General features: G+C 52.8%; 5 non-coding genes across 5 annotated transcripts; all 5 read right to left on the bottom strand.

The window, feature by feature from the left end:
- Positions 1–1,781: 1,781 nt before the first annotated feature.
- TRNAN-GUU (transfer RNA asparagine (anticodon GUU)) lies at positions 1,782–1,858 on the bottom strand. Its single transcript has one exon. It is a non-coding gene; the product is annotated as a tRNA-Asn (tRNA).
- Positions 1,859–2,964: 1,106 nt separating this feature from the next.
- On the bottom strand, positions 2,965–3,041 carry TRNAN-GUU (transfer RNA asparagine (anticodon GUU)). Its single transcript has one exon. It is a non-coding gene; the product is annotated as a tRNA-Asn (tRNA).
- Positions 3,042–7,235: 4,194 nt separating this feature from the next.
- TRNAN-GUU (transfer RNA asparagine (anticodon GUU)) lies at positions 7,236–7,312 on the bottom strand. The gene has a single exon. It is a non-coding gene; the product is annotated as a tRNA-Asn (tRNA).
- A 1,103-nt stretch (positions 7,313–8,415) lies between these two features.
- Positions 8,416–8,492, bottom strand: TRNAN-GUU (transfer RNA asparagine (anticodon GUU)). Its single transcript has one exon. It is a non-coding gene; the product is annotated as a tRNA-Asn (tRNA).
- Positions 8,493–9,594: 1,102 nt separating this feature from the next.
- TRNAN-GUU (transfer RNA asparagine (anticodon GUU)) lies at positions 9,595–9,671 on the bottom strand. Its single transcript has one exon. It is a non-coding gene; the product is annotated as a tRNA-Asn (tRNA).
- Positions 9,672–11,934: the final 2,263 nt, after the last annotated feature.

Raw genomic sequence — 11,934 nt, 5'->3', positions numbered from 1 at the left:
GCGCCGCACCTCCACCGGGTGGGCTCGAACCTCCAACGTTTCGGTTAACAGCCGATCGCGCCAACCAATTGCGCCACGGAGACAGTCCGTGCTCCACTCTCACCACCATCAGAACATATCTTCAAAGCTATTAGCACAAAGAAAAAAAAGCGCCGCACCACCACCGGGTGGGCTCGAACCTCCAACCTTTCGATTAACAGCCGATCGCGCTAGCGAATTGCGCCACGGAGACAGTCCTGCTCCACTCTCACCACCATCAGAACATATCTTCAAAGCTATCAGCCCAAAGAAAAAAAGCGCCGCACGACCACAGGCTGGGCTCAAACCTCCAATTTTTCGGTTAACAGCCGATCGCGCTAGCCAATTGCGCCACGGAGACAGTCCTGCTCCACTCTCACCACCATCAGAACATATCTTCAAAGCTATCAGCCCAAAGAAAAAAAAGCGCCGCACCACCACCGGGTGGGCTCGAAACTTCAACCTTTCGGTTAACAGCCGATCGCGCTAGCCAATTGCGCCACAAAGACAGTCGTGCTCCACACTCACCACCATCAGAACATATCTTCAAAGCTATCAGCCCAAAGAATGAAAAGCAACACACCACTCCCGGGAGGGCTCGAACCTCAACCTATCGGGTTAACAGCCGATCGCGCTAGCCAATTGCGCCACGGAGACAGTCCTGCTCCACTTTCACCACCATCAGAACATATCTTCAAAGCTATCAGCCCAAAAAAAAGCGCCACACCATCACCGGGGGGGGCTCGAATCTTCAACCTTTCGGTTAACAGCCGATCGCGCTAGCCAATTGCGCCACCGAGACAGTCCTGCTCCACTGTCACCACCGTCAGAACATATCTTCGAAGCTATCAGACCAAAGAAAAAAAAGCGCCGCACCACCACCGGTGGGCTCGAAACTCCAACATTTAGGTTAACAACCGATCGCGCTAGCCAATTGCGCCACGGAGACAGTCCTGATTCACTCTCACCACCATCAGAACATATCTTCAAAGCTATCAGCGCAGAGAAAAAAAAGCGCCGCACCTCCACCGGGTGGGCTCGAACCTCCAACGTTTCGGTTAACAGCCGATCGCGCCAGCCAATTGCGCCACGGAGACAGTCGTGCTCCACTCTTACCACCATCAGAACATATCTTCAAAGCTATTAGCGCAAAGAAAAAAAAGCGCCGCACCACCACCGGGTGGGCTCGAACCTCCAACCTTTCGGTTAACAGCCGATCGCGCTAGCCAATTGCGCCACGGAGACAGTCCTGCTCCACTCTCACCACCATCAGAACATATCTTCAAAGCTATCAGCCCAAAGAAAAAAAAGCGCCGCACGACCACAGGCTGGGCTCAAACCTCCAATTTTTCGGTTAACAGCCGATCGCTCTAGCCAATTGCGCCACGGAGACAGTCCTGCTCACTCTCACCACCATCAGAACATATCTTCAAAGCTATCAGCCCAAAGAAAAAAAAGCGCCCGCACCACCACCGGGTGGGCTCGAAACTTCAACCTTTCGGTTAACAGCCGATCGCGCTAGCCAATTGCGCCACAAAGACAGTCGTGCTCCACACTCACCACCATCAGAACATATCTTCAAAGCTAATAGCGCAAAGAAAAAAAAGCGACACACCGTCCTCCGGGTGGGCTCAAACCTCCAACTTTTCGATTAACAGCCGATCGCGCTAGCCAATTGCGCACGGAGACAGTCCTGCTCCACTCTCACCACCATGAGAACATATCTTCAAAGCTATCAGCCCAAAGAATGAAAAGCAACACACCACTCCCGGGAGGGCTCGAACCTCCAACCTATCGGTTAACAGCCGATCGCGCTAGCCAATTGCGCCACGGAGACAGTCCTGCTCCACTTTCACCACCATCAGAACATATCTTCAAAGCTATCAGCCCAAAAAAAAGCGCCACACCATCACCGGGGGGGCTCGAATCTTCAACCTTTCGGTTAACAGCCGATCGCGCTAGCCAATTGCGCCACCGAGACAGTCCTGCTCCACTGTCACCACCGTCAGAACATATCTTCGAAGCTATCAGACCAAAGAAAAAAAAGCGCCGCACCACCACCGGGTGGGCTCGAAACTCCAACATTTAGGTTAACAACCGATCGCGCTAGCCAATTGCGCCACGGAGACAGTCCTGATTCACTCTCACCACCATCAGAACATATCTTCAAAGCTATCAGCGCAGAGAAAAAAAAAGCGCCGCACCTCCACCGGGTGGGCTCGAACCTCCAACGTTTCGGTTAACAGCCGATCGCGCCAGCCAATTGCGCCACGGAGACAGTCGTGCTCCACTCTTACCACCATCAGAACATATCTTCAAAGCTATTAGCGCAAAGAAAAAAAAGCGCCGCACCACCACCGGTGGGCTCGAACCTCCAACCTTTCGGTTAACAGCCGATCGCGCTAGCCAATTGCGCCACGGAGACAGTCCTGCTCCACTCTCACCACCATCAGAACATATCTTCAAAGCTATCAGCCCAAAGAAAAAAAAGCGCCGCACGACCACAGGCTGGGCTCAAACCTCCAATTTTTCGGTTAACAGCCGATCGCTCTAGCCAATTGCGCCACGGAGACAGTCCTGCTCCACTCTCACCACCATCAGAACATATCTTCAAAGCTATCAGCCCAAAGAAAAAAAAGCGCCCGCACCACCACCGGGTGGGCTCAAAACTTCAACCTTTCGGTTAACAGCCGATCGCGCTAGCCAATTGCGCCACAAAGACAGTCGTGCTCCACACTCACCACCATCAGAACATATCTTCAAAGCTAATGCGCGAAGAGAAAAAAAAAGCGACACACCGTCTCCGGGTGGGCTCAAACCTCCAACCTCTCGATTAACAGCCGATCGCGGCAGCCAATTGCGCCACGGAGACAGTCCTTCTCCACTCTCACCACCATGAGAACATATCTTCAAAGCTATCAGCCCAAAGAATGAAAAGCAACACACCACTCCCGGGAGGGCTCGAACCTCCAACCTATCGGTTAACAGCCGATCGCGCTAGCCAATTGCGCCACGGAGACAGTCCTGCTCCACTTTCACCACCAACAGAACATATCTTCAAAGCTATCAGCCCAAAAAAAAAAGCGCCACACCATCACCGGGGGGGCTCGAATCTCAACCTTTCGGTTAACAGCCGATCGCGCTAGCCAATTGCGCCACGGAGACAGTCCTGCTCCACTCTCACCACCATCAGAACATATCTTCAAAGCTATCAGCCGAAAGAAAAAAAAGCACCGCACCACCACCGGGTGGGCTCGAACCTCCAACCTTTCGGTTAACAGCCGTTCGCGCTAGCCATTTGCGCCACGGAGACAGTCGTGCTTCACTCTCACCACCGTCAGAACATTTCTTCAGAGCTATCAGCCCAAAAAAAAGCGCCGCACCACCACCGGGTGGGCTCGAACCTCCCACCTTTCGGTTGACAGCCGATCGCGCTAGCCAATTGCGCCACGGAGAGAGTCGTGCTCCCCTCTCACACCATCAGAACATATCTTTAATGCTAATAGCGCGAAGAAAAAAAAAAAGCGACCCACCGTCTCCGGGTGGGCTCAAACCTCTAACCTTTCGGTTAACAGCCGATCGCGTCAGCCAATCGCGCCACGGAGACAGTCGTTCTCCACTCTCACCACCATCAGAACATATGTCAAAGCTAACAGCGCAAAGAAAAAAGCAACACACCACTCCCGGGAGGGCTCGAAACTCCAACCTATCGGTTAACAGCCGATCGCGCTAGCCAATTGCGCCACCGAGACAGTCCTGCTCCACTGTCACCACCATCAGAACATATCTTCGAAGCTATCAGACCAAAGAAAAAAAAGCGCCGCACCACCACCGGGTGGGCTCGAAACTCCAACATTTAGGTTAACAACCGATCGCGCTAGCCAATTGCGCCACGGAGACAGTCCTGATTCACTCTCACCACCATCAGAACATATCTTCAAAGCTATCAGCGCAGAGAAAAAAAGCGCCACACCTCCACCGGGTGGGCTCGAACCTCCAACGTTTCGGTTAACAGCCGATCGCGCCAGCCAATGGTGCCACGGAGACAGTCGTGCTCCACTCTCACCACCATCAGAACATATCTTCAAAGCTATTAGCGCAAAGAAAAAAAAGCGCCGCAACACCACCGGGTGGGCTCGAACCTCCAACCTTTCGGTTAACAGCCGATCGCGCTAGCCAATTGCGCCACGGAGACAGTCCTGCTCCACTCTCACCACCATCAGAACATATCTTCAAAGCTATCAGCCCAAAGAAAAAAAAGCGCCGCACGACCACAGGCTGGGCTCAAACCTCCAATTTTTCGGTTAACAGCCGATCGCGCTAGCCAATTGCGCCACGGAGACAGTCCTGCTCCACTCTCATCACCATCAGAACATATCTTCAAAGCTATCAGCCCAAAGAAAAAAAAGCGCCGCACCACCACCGGGTGGGCTCGAAACTTCAACCTTTCGGTTAACAGCCGATCGCGCTAGCCAATTGCGCCACAAAGACAGTCGTGCTCCACACTCACCACCATCAGAACATATCTTCAAAGCTAATAGCCCGAAGAAAAAAAAGCGCCGCACCACCACCGGGTGGGCTCGAACCTCCCACCTTTTGGTTGACAGCCGATCGCGCTAGCCAATCGCGCCACGGAGAGAGTCGTGCTCCACTCTCACCACCATCAGAACATATCTTCAAAGCTAATAGCGCGAAGAAAAAAAAGCGACCCACCGTCTCCGGGTGGGCTCAAACCTCCAACCTTTCGGTTAACAGCCGATCGCGCTAGCCAATCGCGCCACGGAGACAGTCGTGCTCCACTCTCACCACCATCAGAACATATCTTCAAACCTATCAGCCCAAAGAAAAAAAAGTGCCGCACCACCACCGGGTGGGCTCGAAACTCCAACCTTTCGGTTGACAGCCCACCACGGTAGCCAATTGCGCCACAAAGACAGTCCTTCTCCACACTCACCACCATCAGAACATATCTTCAAAGCTATCAGCCCAAAGAAAAAACAGCGCCGCACCACCACCGGAAGGACTCGAACCTCCAATTTTTTGGTTAACAGCCGATCGCGCTAGCCAATTGCGCCATGGAGACAGTCCTGCTCCACTTTCACCACCATCAGAACATACCTTCAAAGCTATCAGCCCAAAGAAAAAAAGCGCCGCACCACCACCGCGTGGGCTCAAACCTCCAACCTTTCGGTTAACAGCCGATCGCGCCAGCCAATCGCGCCACGAAGACAGTCGTTCTCCACTCTCACCACCATCAGAACATATGTCAAAGCTATCAGCGCAAAGAAAAAAGCAACACACCGCTCCCGGGAGGGCTCGAAACTCCAACCTATCGGTTAACAGCCGATCGCGCTAGCCAATTGCGCCACCGATACAGTCCTGCTCCACTGTCACCACCATCAGAACATATCTTCGAAGCTATCAGACCAAAGAAAAAAAAGCGCCGCACCACCACCGGGTGGGCTCGAAACTCCAACATTTAGGTTAACAACCGATCGCGCTAGCCAATTGCGCCACGGAGACAGTCCTGATTCACTCTCACCACCATCAGAACATATCTTCAAAGCTATCAGCGCAGAGAAAAAAAAGTGCCGCACCTCCACCGGGTGGGCTCGAACCTCCAACGTTTCGGTTAACAGCCGATCGCGCCAGCCAATTGCGCCACGGAGACAGTCGTGCTCCACTCTCACCACCATCAGAACATATCTTCAAAGCTATTAGCGCAAAGAAAAAAAAGCGCCGCACCACCACCGGGTGGGCTCGAACCTCCAACCTTTCGGTTAACAGCCGATCGCGCTAGCCAAATGCGCCACGGAGACAGTCCTGCTCCACTCTCACCACCATCAGAACATATCTTCAAAGCTATCAGCCCAAAGAAAAAAAGCGCCGCACGACCACAGGCTGGGCTCAAACCTCCAATTTTTTGGTTAACAGCCGATCGCGCTAGCCAATTGCGCCACGGAGACAGTCCTGCTCCACTCTCACCACCATCAGAACACATCTTCAAAGCTATCAGCCCAAAGAAAAAAAAGCGCCGCACCACCACCGGGTGGGCTCGAAACTTCAACCTTTCGGTTAACAGCCGATCGCGCTAGCCAATTGCGCCACAAAGACAGTCGTGCTCCACACTCACCACCATCAGAACATATCTTCAAAGCTAATAGCGCAAAGAAAAAAAAAGCGACACACCGTCTCCTGGTGGGCTCGAACCTCCAACCTATCGGTTAACAGCTGATCGCGCTAGCCAATTGCGCCACGGAGACAGTCCTGCCCCACTTTCACCACCATCAGAACATATCTTCAAAGCTATCAGCCCAAAAAAAAGCGCCATACCATCACCGGGGGGCTCGAATCTTCAACCTTTCGGTTAACAGCCGATCGCGCTAGCCAATTGCGCCACGGAGACAGTCGTGCTCCACACTCACCACCATCAAAACATATCTTCAAAGCTATCAGCGCAAAAAAAAAGCAACACACCACTCCCGCGAGGGCTCGAAACTCCAACCTTTCGGTTAACAGCCGATTCAGCTAGTCAATTGAACCACGGAAAAAGTCCTGATTCACTCTCACCACCATCAGAACATATCTTCAAAGCTATCAGCGCAGAGAAAAAAAAGCGCCGCACCTCCACCGGGTGGGCTCGAACCTCCAACGTTTCGGTTAACAGCCGATCGCGCCAACCAATTGCGCCACGGAGACAGTCGTGCTCCACTCTCACCACCATCAGAACATATCTTCAAAGCTATTAGCACAAAGAAAAAAAAGCGCCGCACCACCACCGGGTGGGCTCGAACCTCCAACCTTTCGGTTAACAGCCGATCGCGCTAGCCAATTGCGCCACGGAGACAGTCCTGCTCCACTCTCACCACCATCAGAACATATCTTCAAAGCTATCAGCCCAAAGAAAAAAAAGCGCCGCACGACCACAGGCTGGGCTCAAACCTCCAATTTTTCGGTTAACAGCCGATCGCGCTAGCCAATTGCGCCACGGAGACAGTCCTGCTCCACTCTCACCACCATCAGAACATATCTTCAAAGCTATCAGCCCAAAGAAAAAAAAGCGCCGCACCACCACCGGGTGGGCTCGAAACTTCAACCTTTCGGTTAACAGCCGATCGCGCTAGCCAATTGCGCCACAAAGACAGTCGTGCTCCACACTCACCACCATCAGAACATATCTTCAAAGCTATCAGCCCAAAGAATGAAAAGCAACACACCACTCCCGGGAGGGCTCGAACCTCCAACCTATCGGTTAACAGCCGATCGCGCTAGCCAATTGCGCCACGGAGACAGTCCTGCTCCACTTTCACCACCATCAGAACATATCTTCAAAGCTATCAGCCCAAAAAAAAGCGCCACACCATCACCGGGGGGGCTCGAATCTTCAACCTTTCGGTTAACAGCCGATCGCGCTAGCCAATTGCGCCACCGAGACAGTCCTGCTCCACTGTCACCACCGTCAGAACATATCTTCGAAGCTATCAGACCAAAGAAAAAAAAGCGCCGCACCACCACCGGGTGGGCTCGAAACTCCAACATTTAGGTTAACAACCGATCGCGCTAGCCAATTGCGCCACGGAGACAGTCCTGATTCACTCTCACCACCATCAGAACATATCTTCAAAGCTATCAGCGCAGAGAAAAAAAAGCGCCGCACCTCCACCGGGTGGGCTCGAACCTCCAACGTTTCGGTTAACAGCCGATCGCGCCAGCCAATTGCGCCACGGAGACAGTCGTGCTCCACTCTTACCACCATCAGAACATATCTTCAAAGCTATTAGCGCAAAGAAAAAAAAGCGCCGCACCACCACCGGGTGGGCTCGAACCTCCAACCTTTCGGTTAACAGCCGATCGCGCTAGCCAATTGCGCCACGGAGACAGTCCTGCTCCACTCTCACCACCATCAGAACATATCTTCAAAGCTATCAGCCCAAAGAAAAAAAAGCGCCGCACGACCACAGGCTGGGCTCAAACCTCCAATTTTTCGGTTAACAGCCGATCGCTCTAGCCAATTGCGCCACGGAGACAGTCCTGCTCCACTCTCACCACCATCAGAACATATCTTCAAAGCTATCAGCCCAAAGAAAAAAAAGCGCCGCACCACCACCGGGTGGGCTCGAAACTTCAACCTTTCGGTTAACAGCCGATCGCGCTAGCCAATTGCGCCACAAAGACAGTCGTGCTCCACACTCACCACCATCAGAACATATCTTCAAAGCTAATAGCGCAAAGAAAAAAAAGCGACACACCGTCTCCGGGTGGGCTCAAACCTCCAACTTTTCGATTAACAGCCGATCGCGCTAGCCAATTGCGCCACGGAGACAGTCCTGCTCCACTCTCACCACCATGAGAACATATCTTCAAAGCTATCAGCCCAAAGAATGAAAAGCAACACACCACTCCCGGGAGGGCTCGAACCTCCAACCTATCGGTTAACAGCCGATCGCGCTAGCCAATTGCGCCACGGAGACAGTCCTGCTCCACTTTCACCACCATCAGAACATATCTTCAAAGCTATCAGCCCAAAAAAAAGCGCCACACCATCACCGGGGGGGCTCGAATCTTCAACCTTTCGGTTAACAGCCGATCGCGCTAGCCAATTGCGCCACCGAGACAGTCCTGCTCCACTGTCACCACCGTCAGAACATATCTTCGAAGCTATCAGACCAAAGAAAAAAAAGCGCCGCACCACCACCGGGTGGGCTCGAAACTCCAACATTTAGGTTAACAACCGATCGCGCTAGCCAATTGCGCCACGGAGACAGTCCTGATTCACTCTCACCACCATCAGAACATATCTTCAAAGCTATCAGCGCAGAGAAAAAAAAGCGCCGCACCTCCACCGGGTGGGCTCGAACCTCCAACGTTTCGGTTAACAGCCGATCGCGCCAGCCAATTGCGCCACGGAGACAGTCGTGCTCCACTCTTACCACCATCAGAACATATCTTCAAAGCTATTAGCGCAAAGAAAAAAAAGCGCCGCACCACCACCGGGTGGGCTCGAACCTCCAACCTTTCGGTTAACAGCCGATCGCGCTAGCCAATTGCGCCACGGAGACAGTCCTGCTCCACTCTCACCACCATCAGAACATATCTTCAAAGCTATCAGCCCAAAGAAAAAAAAGCGCCGCACGACCACAGGCTGGGCTCAAACCTCCAATTTTTCGGTTAACAGCCGATCGCTCTAGCCAATTGCGCCACGGAGACAGTCCTGCTCCACTCTCACCACCATCAGAACATATCTTCAAAGCTATCAGCCCAAAGAAAAAAAAGCGCCGCACCACCACCGGGTGGGCTCAAAACTTCAACCTTTCGGTTAACAGCCGATCGCGCTAGCCAATTGCGCCACAAAGACAGTCGTGCTCCACACTCACCACCATCAGAACATATCTTCAAAGCTAATGCGAAGAGAAAAAAAAGCGACACACCGTCTCCGGGTGGGCTCAAACCTCCAACCTCTCGATTAACAGCCGATCGCGGCAGCCAATTGCGCCACGGAGACAGTCCTTCTCCACTCTCACCACCATGAGAACATATCTTCAAAGCTATCAGCCCAAAGAATGAAAAGCAACACACCACTCCCGGGAGGGCTCGAACCTCCAACCTATCGGTTAACAGCCGATCGCGCTAGCCAATTGCGCCACGGAGACAGTCCTGCTCCACTTTCACCACCAACAGAACATATCTTCAAAGCTATCAGCCCAAAAAAAAAGCGCCACACCATCACCGGGGGGGCTCGAATCTTCAACCTTTCGGTTAACAGCCGATCGCGCTAGCCAATTGCGCCACGGAGACAGTCCTGCTCCACTCTCACCACCATCAGAACATATCTTCAAAGCTATCAGCCGAAAGAAAAAAAAGCACCGCACCACCACCGGGTGGGCTCGAACCTCCAACCTTTCGGTTAACAGCCGTTCGCGCTAGCCATTTGCGCCACGGAGACAGTCGTGCTTCACTCTCACCACCGTCAGAACATTTCTTCAGAGCTATCAGCCCAAAAAAAAGCGCCGCACCACCACCGGGTGGGCTCGAACCTCCCACCTTTCGGTTGACAGCCGATCGCGCTAGCCAATTGCGCCACGGAGAGAGTCGTGCTCCCCTCTCACCACCATCAGAACATATCTTTAATGCTAATAGCGCGAAGAAAAAAAAAAGCGACCCACCGTCTCCGGGTGGGCTCAAACCTCTAACCTTTCGGTTAACAGCCGATCGCGTCAGCCAATCGCGCCACGGAGACAGTCGTTCTCCACTCTCACCACCATCAGAACATATGTCAAAGCTAACAGCGCAAAGAAAAAAGCAACACACCACTCCCGGGAGGGCTCGAAACTCCAACCTATCGGTTAACAGCCGATCGCGCTAGCCAATTGCGCCACCGAGACAGTCCTGCTCCACTGTCACCACCATCAGAACATATCTTCGAAGCTATCAGACCAAAGAAAAAAAAGCGCCGCACCACCACCGGGTGGGCTCGAAACTCCAACATTTAGGTTAACAACCGATCGCGCTAGCCAATTGCGCCACGGAGACAGTCCTGATTCACTCTCACCACCATCAGAACATATCTTCAAAGCTATCAGCGCAGAGAAAAAAAGCGCCACACCTCCACCGGGTGGGCTCGAACCTCCAACGTTTCGGTTAACAGCCGATCGCGCCAGCCAATGGTGCCACGGAGACAGTCGTGCTCCACTCTCACCACCATCAGAACATATCTTCAAAGCTATTAGCGCAAAGAAAAAAAAGCGCCGCAACACCACCGGGTGGGCTCGAACCTCCAACCTTTCGGTTAACAGCCGATCGCGCTAGCCAATTGCGCCACGGAGACAGTCCTGCTCCACTCTCACCACCATCAGAACATATCTTCAAAGCTATCAGCCCAAAGAAAAAAAAGCGCCGCACGACCACAGGCTGGGCTCAAACCTCCAATTTTTCGGTTAACAGCCGATCGCGCTAGCCAATTGCGCCACGGAGACAGTCCTGCTCCACTCTCATCACCATCAGAACATATCTTCAAAGCTATCAGCCCAAAGAAAAAAAAGCGCCGCACCACCACCGGGTGGGCTCGAAACTTCAACCTTTCGGTTAACAGCCGATCGCGCTAGCCAATTGCGCCACAAAGACAGTCGTGCTCCACACTCACCACCATCAGAACATATCTTCAAAGCTAATAGCGCAAAGAAAAAAAAGCGACACACCGTCTCCGGGTGGGCTCAAACCTCCAACCTTTCGATTAACAGCCGATCGCGCTAGCCAATTGCGCCACGGAGACAGTCCTGCTCCACTCTCACCACCATGAGAACATATCTTCAAACCTATCAGCCCAAAGAATGAAAAGCAACACACCTCCACCGGGTGGGCTCGAACCTCCAACGTTTCGGTTAACAGCCGATCGCGCCAGCCAATTGCGCCACGGAGACAGTCGTGCTCCACTCTTACGACCATCAGAACATATCTTCAAAGCTATTAGCGCAAAGAAAAAAAAAGCGCCGCACCACCACCGGGTGGGCTCGAACCTCCAACCTTTCGGTTAACAGCCGATCGCGCTAGGCAATTGCGCCACGGAGACAGTATTTCTCCACTTTCACCACCATCAGAACATATCTTCAAAGCTATCAGCCCAAAAAAAAGCGCCACACCATCACCGGGGGGGCTCGAATCTTCAACCTTTCGGTTAACAGCAGATCACGCTAGCCAATTGCGCCACGGAGACAGTCCTGCTCCACTCTCACCACCATCAGAACATATCTTCAAAGCTAATAGCGCAAAGAAAAAAAAGCGACACACCGTCTCCGGGTGGGCTCAAACCTCCAACCTTTCGGTTAACAGCCGATCGCGCTAGCCAATTGCGCCACGGAGACAGTCCTGCTCCACTCTCACCACCATCAGAACATATCTTCAAAGCTATCAGCCCAAAGA

This window comes from Rhipicephalus microplus, unplaced genomic scaffold (genome assembly GCF_043290135.1).
Source record: "Rhipicephalus microplus isolate Deutch F79 unplaced genomic scaffold, USDA_Rmic scaffold_250, whole genome shotgun sequence".
NCBI classification, from domain to species: domain Eukaryota; kingdom Metazoa; phylum Arthropoda; class Arachnida; order Ixodida; family Ixodidae; genus Rhipicephalus; species Rhipicephalus microplus.
This window is presented reverse-complemented; position numbering and strand designations above follow the sequence as displayed.